Consider the following 13,901-nt stretch of genomic DNA (forward strand, 5'->3'; position numbering starts at 1 on the left):
ATACCTCCTTCTTCTCAGGTTGGTTGGGAGGGCTCAAGGGATTCCTCCAACAAGTTTGTCTAGTAATGGGAGGTCTACTAGTATTGGGCCTGGTGGTCCTGTGCTGCATAGTCCCCTTATACAGGAAAGCTATAACCAATGCTGTCCCAACCTCCGGGATCTTTCTGAATCAAGAGAAGATATAGAGAAATACACTCCTTTGAACAAGCCTGACCAGCCCCCCCCATGACAAAGTCCAATTGAGAGATTTAGTTTAGGGACAGTTGGGAGAACTCCATGTGTCACCCAGGATAGGGCTCGATTGTCTGGGGGCGTCCCATAAGGGGGCAGCTTCTAAGATGATTGGGTGAAGAAATCCACCTCCCCTCTCCCCACACATGGACAGTCTCAAAGGCCACGAAGCAAAGGAAAGCTTAGTGTTTAGGGGGGAATGTCGGGGTAAAAGAGAATATATATATTTGTAACTTTTATACTTTTGTAACTTTTGTACGCTTTTTTGCTAATGTACTAACCACCATTTTGTGTCTTATAACAATAAGCTTTCCTTGCTACGTATTACTCAAATCGAAACTTAAACTAAGACAGTTCCAGTATTGCCAAGACTTATTTCAGAGAAACGAAACAAGATTATAAGCTGACGGCTGCAATATCTGCCCAGAGACTGAGATAAGGAGATGTGGACCAATCAGGAGTGGCCAGACACTGGACTTTCATGGCTTACCCCGCTCCGGACAACCCCTTTCCCCTCCCATTATGTAGTGTATTTAGGTTTGTGCATGTAAAAAATAAACACAGAACATTGCTGAGAACGTTGTCTGTAGTAGCCTTCTGAGCATGCTCTGAGTTTGAACCAGCTTGTTGCCTGACTCATTCTTTGAATGGTTGACCCATGCTCATAGTTTCAATTTGGAGTGACTGGAGGACGAGTGATTTGTCGTCACGACCCCCACATGTCGCTCTCTCTCCCCCATGTGTAGTGCGGGGTCTGTCGCTCTCTCTCACCCATGTGTAGTACGGGGTCTGTCGCTCTCTCTCCCCCATGTGTAGTGTGGGGTCTGTCGCTCTCTCTCCCCCATGTGTAGTGCGGGGTCTGTCGCTCCCTCTCCCCCATGTGTAGTGCGGGGTCTGTCGCTCTCTCTCTCCTCCATGTGTAGTGCGGGGTCTGTCGCTCTCTCTCCTCCATGTGTAGTGCGGAGTCTCTCGCTCTCTCCCCCATGTGTAGAGCAGGGTCTGTTGCTCTCTCTCCCATGTGTAGTGCAGGGTCTGTTGCTCTCTCTCCCCCATGTGTAGTGCGGGGTCTGTCGCTCTCTCTCCTCCATGTGTAGTGCGGGGTCTGTCGCTCTCTCCTCCATGTGTAGCGCAGGGTCTGTCGCTCTCCCTCCTCCATGTGTAGTGCAGGGTCTGTCGCTCTCTCTCCTCCATGTGTAGTGCAGGGTCTGTCGCTCTCTCTCCTCCATGTGTAGTGCAGGGTCTGTCGCTCTCTCTCCCCCATGTGTAGTGCAGGGTCTGTCGCTCTCTCTCCCTCCATGTGTAGTGCGGGGTCTGTCGCTCTCTCTCCCCCATGTGTAGTGCAGGGTCTGTCGCTCTCTCCCTCCATGTGTAGTGCGGAGTCTGTCGCTCTCTCTCCCTCCATGTGTAGTGCGGGGTCGGTCGCTCTCTCTCCCCCATGTGTAGTGCAGGGTCTGTCGCTCTCTCCCTCCATGTGTAGTGCGGAGTCTGTCGCTCTCTCTCCCCCATGTGTAGTGCGGGGTCTGTCGCTCTCTCTCCCCCATGTGTAGTGCAGGGTCTGTCGCTCTCTCCCCCATGTGTAGTGTAGGGTCTGTCGCTCTCTCTCTCCTCCATGTGTAGTGCGGGGTCTGTCGCTCTCTCTCCTCCATGTGTAGTGCGGGGTCTGTCGCTCTCTCTCCTCCATGTGTAGTGCGGGGTCTGTCGCTCTCTCTCCCCCATGTGTAGTACGGGGTCTGTCGCTCTCTCCCTCCATGTGTAGTGCAGGGTCTGTCGCTCTCTCTCCCCCATGTGTAGTGCGGGGTCTGTCGCTCTCTCTCTCCCATGTGTAGTGCGGGGTCTGTCGCTCTCTCTCCTTCATGTGTAGTGCGGGGTCTGTCGCTCTCTCTCCTCCATGTGTAGTCCGGGGTCTGTCGCTCTCTCTCATCCATGTGTAGTCCGGGGTCTGTCGCTCTCTCTCCTCCATGTGTAGTGCGGGGTCTGTCGCTCTCTCTCCTCCATGTGTAGTCCGGGGTCTGTCGCTCTCTCTCCTCCATGTGTAGTGCGGGGTCTGTCGCTCTCTCTCCTCCATGTGTAGTGCGGGGTCTGTCGCTCTCTCTCCTTCATGTGTAGTGCGGGGTCTGTCGCTCTCTCTCCTCCATGTGTAGTGCGGGGTCTGTCGCTCTCTCTCCTCCATGTGTAGTGCGGGGTCTGTCGCTCTCTCTCCTCCATGAGTAGTGCGGCGTCTGTCGCTCTCTCTCCTCCATGTGTAGTGCGGGGTCTGTCGCTCTCTCTCCTCCATGTGTAGTGCGGGGTCTGTCGCTCTCTCTCCTCCATGTGTAGTGCGGGGTCTGTCGCTCTCTCTCCTCCATTTGTAGTTCGGGGTCTGTCGCTCTCTCTCCTCCATGTGTAGTGCAGGGTCTGTCGCTCTCTCTCCTCCATGTGTAGTGCAGGGTCTGTCGCTCTCTCTCCCCCATGTGTAGTGCAGGGTCTGTCGCTCTCTTTCCCCCATGTGTAGTGCGGGGTCTGTCGCTCTCTCTCTCCCATGTGTATTGCGGGGTCTGTCGCTCTCTCTCCTTCATGTGTAGTGCGGAGTCTGTCGCTCTCTCTCCTCCATGTGTAGTCCGGGGTCTGTCGCTCTCTCTCCTCCATGTGTAGTGCAGGGTCTGTCGCTCTCTCTCTCCTCCATGTGTAGTGCGGGGTCTGTCGCTCTCTCTCTCCTCCATGTGTAGTGCGGGGTCTGTTGCTCTCTCTCCCCCATGTGTAGTGCGGGGTCTGTCGCTCTCTCTCCTCCATGTGTAGTGCAGGGTCTGTCGCTCTCTCTCCTCCATGTGTAGTGCGGGGTCTGTCGCTCTCTCTCCTCCATGAGTAGTGCGGCGTCTGTCGCTCTCTCTCCTCCATGTGTAGTGCGGCGTCTGTCGCTCTCTCTCCTCCATGTGTAGTGCGGGGTCTGTCGCTCTCTCTCCTCCATGTGTAGTGCGGGGTCTGTCGCTCTCTCTCCTCCATGTGTAGTGCGGGGTCTGTCGCTCTCTCTCCCCCATGTGTAGTACGGGGTCTGTCGCTCTCTCCCTCCATGTGTAGTGCAGGGTCTGTCGCTCTCTCTCCCCCATGTGTAGTGCGGGGTCTGTCGCTCTCTCTCTCCCATGTGTAGTGCGGGGTCTGTCGCTCTCTCTCCTTCATGTGTAGTGCGGTGTCTGTCGCTCTCTCTCCTCCATGTGTAGTCCGGGGTCTGTCGCTCTCTCTCCTCCATGTGTAGTCCGGGGTCTGTCGCTCTCTCTCCTCCATGTGTAGTCCGGGGTCTGTCGCTCTCTCTCCTCCATGTGTAGTGCGGGGTCTGTCGCTCTCTCTCCTCCATGTGTAGTGCGGGGTCTGTCGCTCTCTCTCCTCCATGTGTAGTGCGGGGTCTGTCGCTCTCTCTCCTCCATGTGTAGTGCGGGGTCTGTCGCTCTCTCTCCTCCATGTGTAGTGCGGGGTCTGTCGCTCTCTCTCCTTCATGTGTAGTGCGGGGTCTGTCGCTCTCTCTCCTCCATGTGTAGTGCGGGGTCTGTCGCTCTCTCTCCTCCATGTGTAGTGCGGGGTCTGTCGCTCTCTCTCCTCCATGTGTAGTGCAGGGTCTGTCGCTCTCTCTCCTCCATGTGTAGTGCGGGGTCTGTCGCTCTCTCTCCCCCATGTGTAGCGCGGGGTCTGTCGCTCTGTTTCCCCCATGTGTAGTGCGGGGTCTGTCGCTCTCTCTCCTCCATGTGTAGTGCGGGGTCTGTCGCTCTCTCTCCTCCATGTGTAGTGCGGGGTCTGTCACTCTCTCTCCTTCATGTGTAGTGCGGGGTCTGTCGCTCTCTCTCCTCCATGTGTAGTGCGGGGTCTGTCGCTCTCTCTCCTCCATGTGTAGTGCGGGGTCTGTCGCTCTCTCTCCTCCATGAGTAGTGCGGCGTCTGTCGCTCTCTCTCCTCCATGTGTAGTGCGGGGTCTGTCGCTCTCTCTCCTCCATGTGTAGTGCGGGGTCTGTCGCTCTCTCTCCTCCATGTGTAGTGCGGGGTCTGTCGCTCTCTCTCCTCCATGTGTAGTGCAGGGTCTGTCGCTCTCTCTCCTCCATGTGTAGTGCAGGGTCTGTCGCTCTCTCTCCCCCATGTGTAGCGCGGGGTCTGTCGCTCTCTTTCCCCCATGTGTAGTGCGGGGTCTGTCGCTCTCTCTCTCCCATGTGTAGTGCGGGGTCTGTCGCTCTCTCTCCTTCATGTGTAGTGCGGGGTCTGTCGCTCTCTCTCCTCCATGTGTAGTCCGGGGTCTGTCGCTCTCTCTCCTCCATGTGTAGTGCAGGGTCTGTCGCTCTCTCTCTCCTCCATGTGTAGTGCGGGGTCTGTCGCTCTCTCTCTCCTCCATGTGTAGTGCGGGGTCTGTCGCTCTCTCTCCCCCATGTGTAGTGCGGGGTCTGTCGCTCTCTCTCCTCCATGTGTAGTGCAGGGTCTGTCGCTCTCTCTCCTCCATGTGTAGTGCGGGGTCTGTCGCTCTCTCTCCTCCATGAGTAGTGCGGCGTCTGTCGCTCTCTCTCCTCCATGTGTAGTGCGGGGTCTGTCGCTCTCTCTCCTCCATGTGTAGTGCGGGGTCTGTCGCTCTCTCTCCTCCATGTGTAGTGCGGGGTCTGTCGCTCTCTCTCCTCCATGTGTAGTGCGGGGTCTGTCGCTCTCTCTCCTCCATGTGTAGTGCAGGGTCTGTCGCTCTCTCTCCTCCATGTGTAGTGCAGGGTCTGTCGCTCTCTCTCCCCCATGTGTAGTGCGGGGTCTGTCGCTCTCTTTCCCCCATGTGTAGTGCGGGGTCTGTCGCGCTCTCTCTCCCATGTGTAGTGCGGGGTCTGTCGCTCTCTCTCCTTCATGTGTAGTGCGGGGTCTGTCGCTCTCTCTCCTCCATGTGTAGTCCGGGGTCTGTCGCTCTCTCTCCTCCATGTGTAGTGCAGGGTCTGTCGCTCTCTCTCTCCTCCATGTGTAGTGCGGGGTCTGTCGCTCTCTCTCTCCTCCATGTGTAGTGCGGGGTCTGTCGCTCTCTCTCCCCCATGTGTAGTGCGGGGTCTGTCGCTCTCTCTCCTCCATGTGTAGTGCGGGGTCTGTCGCTCTCTCTCCTCCATGTGTAGTGCAGGGTCTGTCGCTCTCTCTCCTCCATGTGTAGTGCGGGGTTTGTCGCTCTCTCTCCCCCATGTGTAGTGCGGGGTCTGTCGCTCTCTCTCCTCCATGTGTAGTGCGGGGTCTGTCGCTCTCTCTCCTCCATGTGTAGTGCGGGGTCTGTCGCTCTCTCTCCTCCATGTGTAGTGCGGGGTCTGTCGCTCTCTCTCCTCCATGTGTAGTGCGGGGTCTGTCGCTCTCTCTCCTCCATGTGTAGTGCAGGGTCTGTCGCTCTCTCTCCTCCATGTGTAGTGCGGGGTCTGTCGCTCTCTCTCCCCCATGTGTAGTGCGGGGTCTGTCGCTCTCTCTCTCCCATGTGTAGTGCGGGGTCTGTCACTCTCTCTCCTTCATGTGTAGTGCGGGGTCTGTCGCTCTCTCTCCTCCATGTGTAGTCCGGGGTCTGTCGCTCTCTCTCCCACATGTGTAGTGCGGGGTCTGTCGCTCTCTCTCACCCATGTGTAGTACGGGGTCTGTCGCTCTCTCTCCCCCATGTGTAGTGCGGGGTCTGTCGCTCTCTCTCCCCCATGTGTAGTGCAGGGTCTGTTGCTCTCTCTCCCATGTGTAGTGCAGGGTCTGTTGCTCTCTCTCCCCCATGTGTAGTGCGGGGTCTGTCGCTCTCTCTCCCCCATGTGTAGTGCGGGGTCTATCGCTTTCTCTCCCCCATGTGTAGTGCGGGGTCTGTCGCTCTCTCTCCCCCATGTGTAGTGCACGGTCTGTCGCTCTCTCTCCTCCATGTGTAGTGCAGGGTCTGTCGCTCTCTCCCCCATGTGCAGTGCGGGGTCTGCCGCACTCTCTCTCCCATGTGTAGTGCGGGGTCTGTCGCTCTCTCTCCTCCATGTGTAGTGCAGGGTCTGTCGCTCTCTCTCCTCCATGTGTAGTGCGGGGTCTGTCGCTCTCTCTCCTCCATGTGTAGTGCGGGGTCTGTCGCTCTCTCTCCTCCATGTGTAGTGCGGGGTCTGTCGCTCTCTCTCCTCCATGTGTAGTGCGGGGTCTGTCGCTCTCTCTCCTCCATGTGTAGTGCGGGGTCTGTCGCTCTCTCTCCCCCATGTGTAGTGCGGGGTCTGTCGCTCTCTCTCCTCCATGTGTAGTGCAGGGTCTGTCGCTCTCTCTCCTCCATGTGTAGTGCGGGGTCTGTCGCTCTCTCTCCCCCATGTGTAGTGCGGGGTTTGTCGCTCTCTCTCCCCCATGTGTAGTGCGGTGTCTGTCGCTCTCTCTCCTCCATGTGTAGTGCGGGGTCTGTCGCTCTCTCTCCTCCATGTGTAGTGCGGGGTCTGTCACTCTCTCTCCTCCATGTGTAGTGCGGGGTCTGTCGCTCTCTCTCCCCCATGTGTAGTACAGGGTCTGTCGCTCTCTCTCCTCCATGTGTAGTGCGGGGTCTGTCGCTCTCTCTCCCCCATGTGTAGTGCGGGGTCTGTCGCTCTCTCTCCTCCATGTGTAGTGTGGGGTCTGTCGCTCTCTCTCCCCCATGTGTAGTGCACGGTCTGTCGCTCTCTTTCCTCCATGTGTAGTGCAGGGTCTGTCGCTCTCTCTCCCCCATGTGTAGTGCAGGGTCTGTCGCTCTCTCCTCCATGTGCAGGGTCTGTCGCTCTCTCCTCCATGTGCAGGGTCTGTCGCTCTCTTTCCTCCATGTGTAGTGCAGGGTCTGTCGCTCTCTCCTCCATGTGCAGGGTCTGTCGCTCTCTCTCCACCATGTGTAGTGCAGGGTCTGTCACTCTCTCTCCTCCATGTGTAGTGCAGGGTCTGTCGCTCTCTCTCCCTCATGTGTAGTGCAGGGTCTGTCGCTCTCTCTCCCCCATGTGTAGTGCGGGGTCTGTCGCTCTCTCTCTCCCATGTGTAGTACGGGGTCTGTCGCTCTCTCTCCTTCATGTGTAGTGCGGGGTCTGTCGCTCTCTCTCCTCCATGTGTAATCCGGGGTCTGTCGCTCTCTCTCCTCCATGTGTAGTGCGGGGTCTGTCGCTCTCTCTCCTCCATGTGTAGTGCAGGGTCTGTCGCTCTCTCTCCTCCATGTGTAGTGCGGGGTTTGTCGCTCTCTCTCCCCCATGTGTAGTGCGGGGTCTGTCGCTCTCTCTCCTCCATGTGTAGTGCGGGGTCTGTCGCTCTCTCTCCTCCATGTGTAGTGCGGGGTCTGTCGCTCTCTCTCCTCAATGTGTAGTGCGGGGTCTGTCGCTCTCTCTCCTCCATGTGTAGTGCGGGGTCTGTCGCTCTCTCTCCTCCATGTGTAGTGCGGGGTCTGTCGCTCTCTCTCCTCCATGTGTAGTGCAGGGTCTGTCGCTCTCTCTCCTCCATGTGTAGTGCGGGGTCTGTCGCTCTCTCTCCTCCATGTGTAGTGCGGGGTCTGTCGCTCTCTCTCCTCCATGTGTAGTGCGGGGTCTGTCGCTCTCTCTCCCCCATGTGTAGTGCGGGGTCTGTCGCTCTCTCTCCTCCATGTGTAGTGCGGGGTCTGTCACTCTCTCTCCTCCATGTGTAGTGCAGGGTCTGTCGCTCTCTCTCCTCCATGTGTAGTGCGGGGTCTGTCACTCTCTCTCCTCCATGTGTAGTGCAGGGTCTGTCACTCTCTCTCCTCCATGTGTAGTGCGGGGTTTGTCGCTCTCTCTCCCCCATGTGTAGTGCGGGGTCTGTCGCTCTCTCTCCTCCATGTGTAGTGCGGGGTCTGTCGCTCTCTCTTCTCCATGTGTAGTGCGGGGTCTGTCGCTCTCTCTCCTCCATGTGTAGTGCGGGGTCTGTCGCTCTCTCTCCTCCATGTGTAGTGCAGGGTCTGTCGCTCTCTCTCCTCCATGTGTAGTGCGGGGTCTGTCGCTCTCTCTCCTCCATGTGTAGTGCGGGGTCTGTCGCTCTCTCTCCTCCATGTGTAGTGCGGGGTCTGTCGCTCTCTCTCCCCCATGTGTAGTGCGGGGTCTGTCGCTCTCTCTCCTCCATGTGTAGTGCGGGGTCTGTCGCTCTCTCTCCCCCATGTGTAGTACAGGGTCTGTCGCTCTCTCTCCTCCATGTGTAGTGCGGGGTCTGTTGCTCTCTCTCCCCCATGTGTAGTGCGGGGTCTGTCGCTCTCTCTCCTCCATGTGTAGTGTGGGGTCTGTCGCTCTCTCTCCCCCATGTGTAGTGCACGGTCTGTCGCTCTCTTTCCTCCATGTGTAGTGCAGGGTCTGTCGCTCTCTCTCCCCCATGTGTAGTGCAGGGTCTGTCGCTCTCTCCTCCATGTGCAGGGTCTGTCGCTCTCTCCTCCATGTGCAGGGTCTGTCGCTCTCTTTCCTCCATGTGTAGTGCAGGGTCTGTCGCTCTCTCCTCCATGTGCAGGGTCTGTCGCTCTCTCTCCACCATGTGTAGTGCAGGGTCTGTCACTCTCTCTCCTCCATGTGTAGTGCAGGGTCTGTCGCTCTCTCTCCCTCATGTGTAGTGCAGGGTCTGTCGCTCTCTCTCCCCCATGTGTAGTGCGGGGTCTGTCGCTCTCTCTCTCCCATGTGTAGTACGGGGTCTGTCGCTCTCTCTCCTTCATGTGTAGTGCGGGGTCTGTCGCTCTCTCTCCTCCATGTGTAATCCGGGGTCTGTCGCTCTCTCTCCTCCATGTGTAGTGCGGGGTCTGTCGCTCTCTCTCCTCCATGTGTAGTGCGGGGTCTGTCGCTCTCTCTCCTCCATGTGTAGTGCGGGGTTTGTCGCTCTCTCTCCCCCATGTGTAGTGCGGGGTCTGTCGCTCTCTCTCCTCCATGTGTAGTGCGGGGTCTGTCGCTCTCTCTCCTCCATGTGTAGTGCGGGGTCTGTCGCTCTCTCTCCTCAATGTGTAGTGCGGGGTCTGTCGCTCTCTCTCCTCCATGTGTAGTGCGGGGTCTGTCGCTCTCTCTCCTCCATGTGTAGTGCAGGGTCTGTCGCTCTCTCTCCTCCATGTGTAGTGCAGGGTCTGTCGCTCTCTCTCCCCCATGTGTAGTGCAGGGTCTGTCGCTCTCTCTCCCCCATGTGTAGTGCGGGGTCTGTCGCTCTCTCTCTCCCATGTGTAGTGCGGGGTCTGTCGCTCTCTCTCCTTCATGTGTAGTGCGGGGTCTGTCGCTCTCTCTCACCCATGTGTAGTACGGGGTCTGTCGCTCTCTCTCCCCCATGTGTAGTGCGGGGTCTGTCGCTCCCTCTCCCACATGTGTAGTGCGGGGTCTGTCGCTCTCTCTCCTCCATGTGTAGTGCGGGGTCTGTCGCTCTCTCTCCCCCATGTGTAGTGCAGGGTCTGTTGCTCTCTCTCCCATGTGTAGTGCAGGGTCTGTTGCTCTCTCTCCCCCATGTGTAGTGCGGGGTCTGTCGCTCTCTCTCCCCCATGTGTAGTGCGGGGTCTATCGCTTTCTCTCCCCCATGTGTAGTGCGGGGTCTGTCGCTCTCTCTCCCCCATGTGTAGTGCACGGTCTGTCGCTCTCTCTCCTCCATGTGTAGTGCAGGGTCTGTCGCTCTCTCCCCCATGTGCAGTGCGGGGTCTGTCGCACTCTCTCTCCCATGTGTAGTGCGGGGTCTGTCGCTCTCTCTCCCCCATGTGTAGTGCAGGGTCTGTCGCTCTCTCTCCTCCATGTGTAGTGCGGGGTCTGTCGCTCTCTCTCCTCCATGTGTAGTGCGGGGTCTGTCGCTCTCTCTCCTCCATGTGTAGTGCGGGGTCTGTCGCTCTCTCTCCTCCATGTGTAGTGCGGGGTCTGTCGCTCTCTCTCCTCCATGTGTAGTGCGGGGTCTGTCGCTCTCTCTCCCCCATGTGTAGTGCGGGGTCTGTCGCTCTCTCTCCTCCATGTGTAGTGCAGGGTCTGTCGCTCTCTCTCCTCCATGTGTAGTGCAGGGTCTGTCGCTCTCTCTCCCCCATGTGTAGTGCGGGGTTTGTCGCTCTCTCTCCCCCATGTGTAGTGCGGTGTCTGTCGCTCTCTCTCCTCCATGTGTAGTGCGGGGTCTGTCGCTCTCTCTCCTCCATGTGTAGTGCGGGGTCTGTCACTCTCTCTCCTCCATGTGTAGTGCGGGGTCTGTCGCTCTCTCTCCCCCATGTGTAGTGCAGGGTCTGTCGCTCTCTCTCCTCCATGTGTAGTGCGGGGTCTGTCACTCTCTCTCCCCCATGTGTAGTGCGGGGTCTGTCGCTCTCTCTCCTCCATGTGTAGTGTGGGGTCTGTCGCTCTCTCTCCCCCATGTGTAGTGCACGGTCTGTCGCTCTCTCTCCCCCATGTGTAGTGCACGGTCTGTCGCTCTCTTTCCTCCATGTGTAGTGCAGGGTCTGTCGCTCTCTCTCCCCCATGTGTAGTGCAGGGTCTGTCGCTCTCTCCTCCATGTGCAGGGTCTGTCGCTCTCTCCTCCATGTGCAGGGTCTGTCGCTCTCTTTCCTCCATGTGTAGTGCAGGGTCTGTCGCTCTCTCCTCCATGTGCAGGGTCTGTCGCTCTTTCTCCACCATGTGTAGTGCAGGGTCTGTCACTCTCTCTCCTCCATGTGTAGTGTAGGGTCTGTCGCTCTCTCTCCCTCATGTGTAGTGCAGGGTCTGTCGCTCTCTCTCCCCCATGTGTAGTGCGGGGTCTGTTGCTCTCTCTCTCCCATGTGTAGTACGGGGTCTGTCGCTCTCTCTCCTTCATGTGTAGTGCGGGGTCTGTCGCTCTCTCTCCTCCATGTGTAGTCCGGGGTCTGTCGCTCTCTCTCCTCCATGTGTAGTGCGGGGTCTGTCGCTCTCTCTCCTCCATGTGTAGTGCGGGGTCTGTCGCTCTCTCTCCTCCATGTGTAGTGCGGGGTCTGTCGCTCTCTCTCCTCCATGTGTAGTGCGGGGTCTGTCGCTCTCTCTCCTTCATGTGTAGTGCAGGGTCTGTCGCTCTCTCTCCCCCATGTGTAGTGCAGGGTCTGTCGCTCTCTCTCCCCCATGTGTAGTGCGGGGTCTGTCGCTCTCTCTTCTTCATGTGTAGTGCAGGGTCTGTCGCTCTCTCTCCTCCATGTGTAGTGCGGGGTCTGTCGCTCTCTCTCCCCCATGTGTAGTGCGGGGTCTGTCGCTCTCTCTCCTCCATGTGTAGTGTGGGGTCTGTCGCTCTCTCTCCCCCATGTGTAGTGCACGGTCTGTCGCTCTCTCTCCCCCATGTGTAGTGCACGGTCTGTCGCTCTCTTTCCTCCATGTGTAGTGCAGGGTCTGTCGCTCTCTCTCCCCCATGTGTAGTGCAGGGTCTGTCGCTCTCTCCTCCATGTGCAGGGTCTGTCGCTCTCTCCTCCATGTGCAGGGTCTGTCGCTCTCTTTCCTCCATGTGTAGTGCAGGGTCTGTCGCTCTCTCCTCCATGTGCAGGGTCTGTCGCTCTTTCTCCACCATGTGTAGTGCAGGGTCTGTCACTCTCTCTCCTCCATGTGTAGTGCAGGGTCTGTCGCTCTCTCTCCCTCATGTGTAGTGCAGGGTCTGTCGCTCTCTCTCCCCGATGTGTAGTGCGGGGTCTGTCGCTCTCTCTCCTCCATGTGTAGTGCAGGGTCTGTCGCTCTCTCTCCTCCATGTGTAGTGCGGGGTTTGTCGCTCTCTCTCCCCCATGTGTAGTGCGGGGTCTGTCGCTCTCTCTCCTCCATGTGTAGTGCGGGGTCTGTCGCTCTCTCTCCTCCATGTGTAGTGCGGGGTCTGTCGCTCTCTCTCCTCAATGTGTAGTGCGGGGTCTGTCGCTCTCTCTCCTCCATGTGTAGTGCGGGGTCTGTCGCTCTCTCTCCTCCATGTGTAGTGCAGGGTCTGTCGCTCTCTCTCCTCCATGTGTAGTGCAGGGTCTGTCGCTCTCTCTCCCCCATGTGTAGTGCAGGGTCTGTCGCTCTCTCTCCTTCATGTGTAGTGCGGGGTCTGTCGCTCTCTCTCTCCCATGTGTAGTGCGGGGTCTGTCGCTCTCTCTCCTTCATGTGTAGTGCGGGGTCTGTCGCTCTCTCTCCTCCATGTGTAGTCCGGGGTCTGTCGCTCTCTCTCCCCCATGTGTAGTGCGGGGTCTGTCGCTCTCTCTCACCCATGTGTAGTACGGGGTCTGTCGCTCTCTCTCCCCCATGTGTAGTGCGGGGTCTGTCGCTCCCTCTCCCACATGTGTAGTGCGGGGTCTGTCGCTCTCTCTCCTCCATATGTAGTGCGGGGTCTGTCGCTCTCTCTCCCCCATGTGTAGTGCAGGGTCTGTTGCTCTCTCTCCCATGTGTAGTGCAGGGTCTGTTGCTCTCTCTCCCCCATGTGTAGTGCGGGGTCTGTCGCTCTCTCTCCCCCATGTGTAGTGCGGGGTCTATCGCTTTCTCTCCCCCATGTGTAGTGCGGGGTCTGTCGCTCTCTCTCCCCCATGTGTAGTGCACGGTCTGTCGCTCTCTCTCCTCCATGTGTAGTGCAGGGTCTGTCGCTCTCTCCCCCATGTGCAGTGCGGGGTCTGTCGCACTCTCTCTCCCATGTGTAGTGCGGGGTCTGTCGCTCTCTCTCCCCCATGTGTAGTGCAGGGTCTGTCGCTCTCTCACCTCCATGTGTAGTGCGGGGTCTGTCGCTCTCTCTCCTCCATGTGTAGTGCGGGGTCTGTCGCTCTCTCTCCTCCATGTGTAGTGCGGGGTCTGTCGCTCTCTCTCCTCCATGTGTAGTGCGGGGTCTGTCGCTCTCTCTCCTCCATGTGTAGTGCGGGGTCTGTCGCTCTCTCTCCCCCATGTGTAGTGCGGGGTCTGTCGCTCTCTCTCCTCCATGTGTAGTGCAGGGTCTGTCGCTCTCTCTCCTCCATGTGTAGTGCAGGGTCTGTCGCTCTCTCTCCCCCATGTGTAGTGCGGGGTTTGTCGCTCTCTCTCCCCCATGTGTAGTGCGGTGTCTGTCGCTCTCTCTCCTCCATGTGTAGTGCGGGGTCTGTCGCTCTCTCTCCTCCATGTGTAGTGCGGGGTCTGTCACTCTCTCTCCTCCATGTGTAGTGCGGGGTCTGTCGCTCTCTCTCCCCCATGTGTAGTGCAGGGTCTGTCGCTCTCTCTCCTCCATGTGTAGTGCGGGGTCTGTCGCTCTCTCTCCCCCATGTGTAGTGCGGGGTCTGTCGCTCTCTCTCCTCCATGTGTAGTGTGGGGTCTGTCGCTCTCTCTCCCCCATGTGTAGTGCACGGTCTGTCGCTCTCTCTCCCCCATGTGTAGTGCACGGTCTGTCGCTCTCTTTCCTCCATGTGTAGTGCAGGGTCTGTCGCTCTCTCTCCCCCATGTGTAGTGCAGGGTCTGTCGCTCTCTCCTCCATGTGCAGGGTCTGTCGCTCTCTCCTCCATGTGCAGGGTCTATCGCTCTCTTTCCTCCATGTGTAGTGCAGGGTCTGTCGCTCTCTCCTCCATGTGCAGGGTCTGTCGCTCTTTCTCCACCATGTGTAGTGCAGGGTCTGTCACTCTCTCTCCTCCATGTGTAGTGCAGGGTCTGTCGCTCTCTCTCCCTCATGTGTAGTGCAGGGTCTGTCGCTCTCTCTCCCCCATGTGTAGTGCGGGGTCTGTTGCTCTCTCTCTCCCATGTGTAGTACGGGGTCTGTCGCTCTCTCTCCTTCATGTGTAGTGCGGGGTCTGTCGCTCTCTCTCCTCCATGTGTAGTCCGGGGTCTGTCGCTCTCTCTCCTCCATGTGTAGTGCGGGGTCTGTCGC

General features: G+C 58.2%; 1 protein-coding gene across 1 annotated transcript in view; it reads right to left on the reverse strand.

The window, feature by feature from the left end:
* The window catches only part of LOC141272142 (uncharacterized), a 94,145-nt gene that overhangs the window by 23,125 nt on the left and 57,119 nt on the right, over window positions 1-13,901 (reverse strand). The gene's annotated exons all lie outside the window — the stretch shown is intronic.

Source organism: Phyllobates terribilis, unplaced genomic scaffold (genome assembly GCF_046119375.1).
Source record: "Phyllobates terribilis strain yellow unplaced genomic scaffold, ASM4611937v1 Scaffold_1__5_contigs__length_1240528914, whole genome shotgun sequence".
Lineage (NCBI taxonomy): Eukaryota > Metazoa > Chordata > Amphibia > Anura > Dendrobatidae > Phyllobates > Phyllobates terribilis.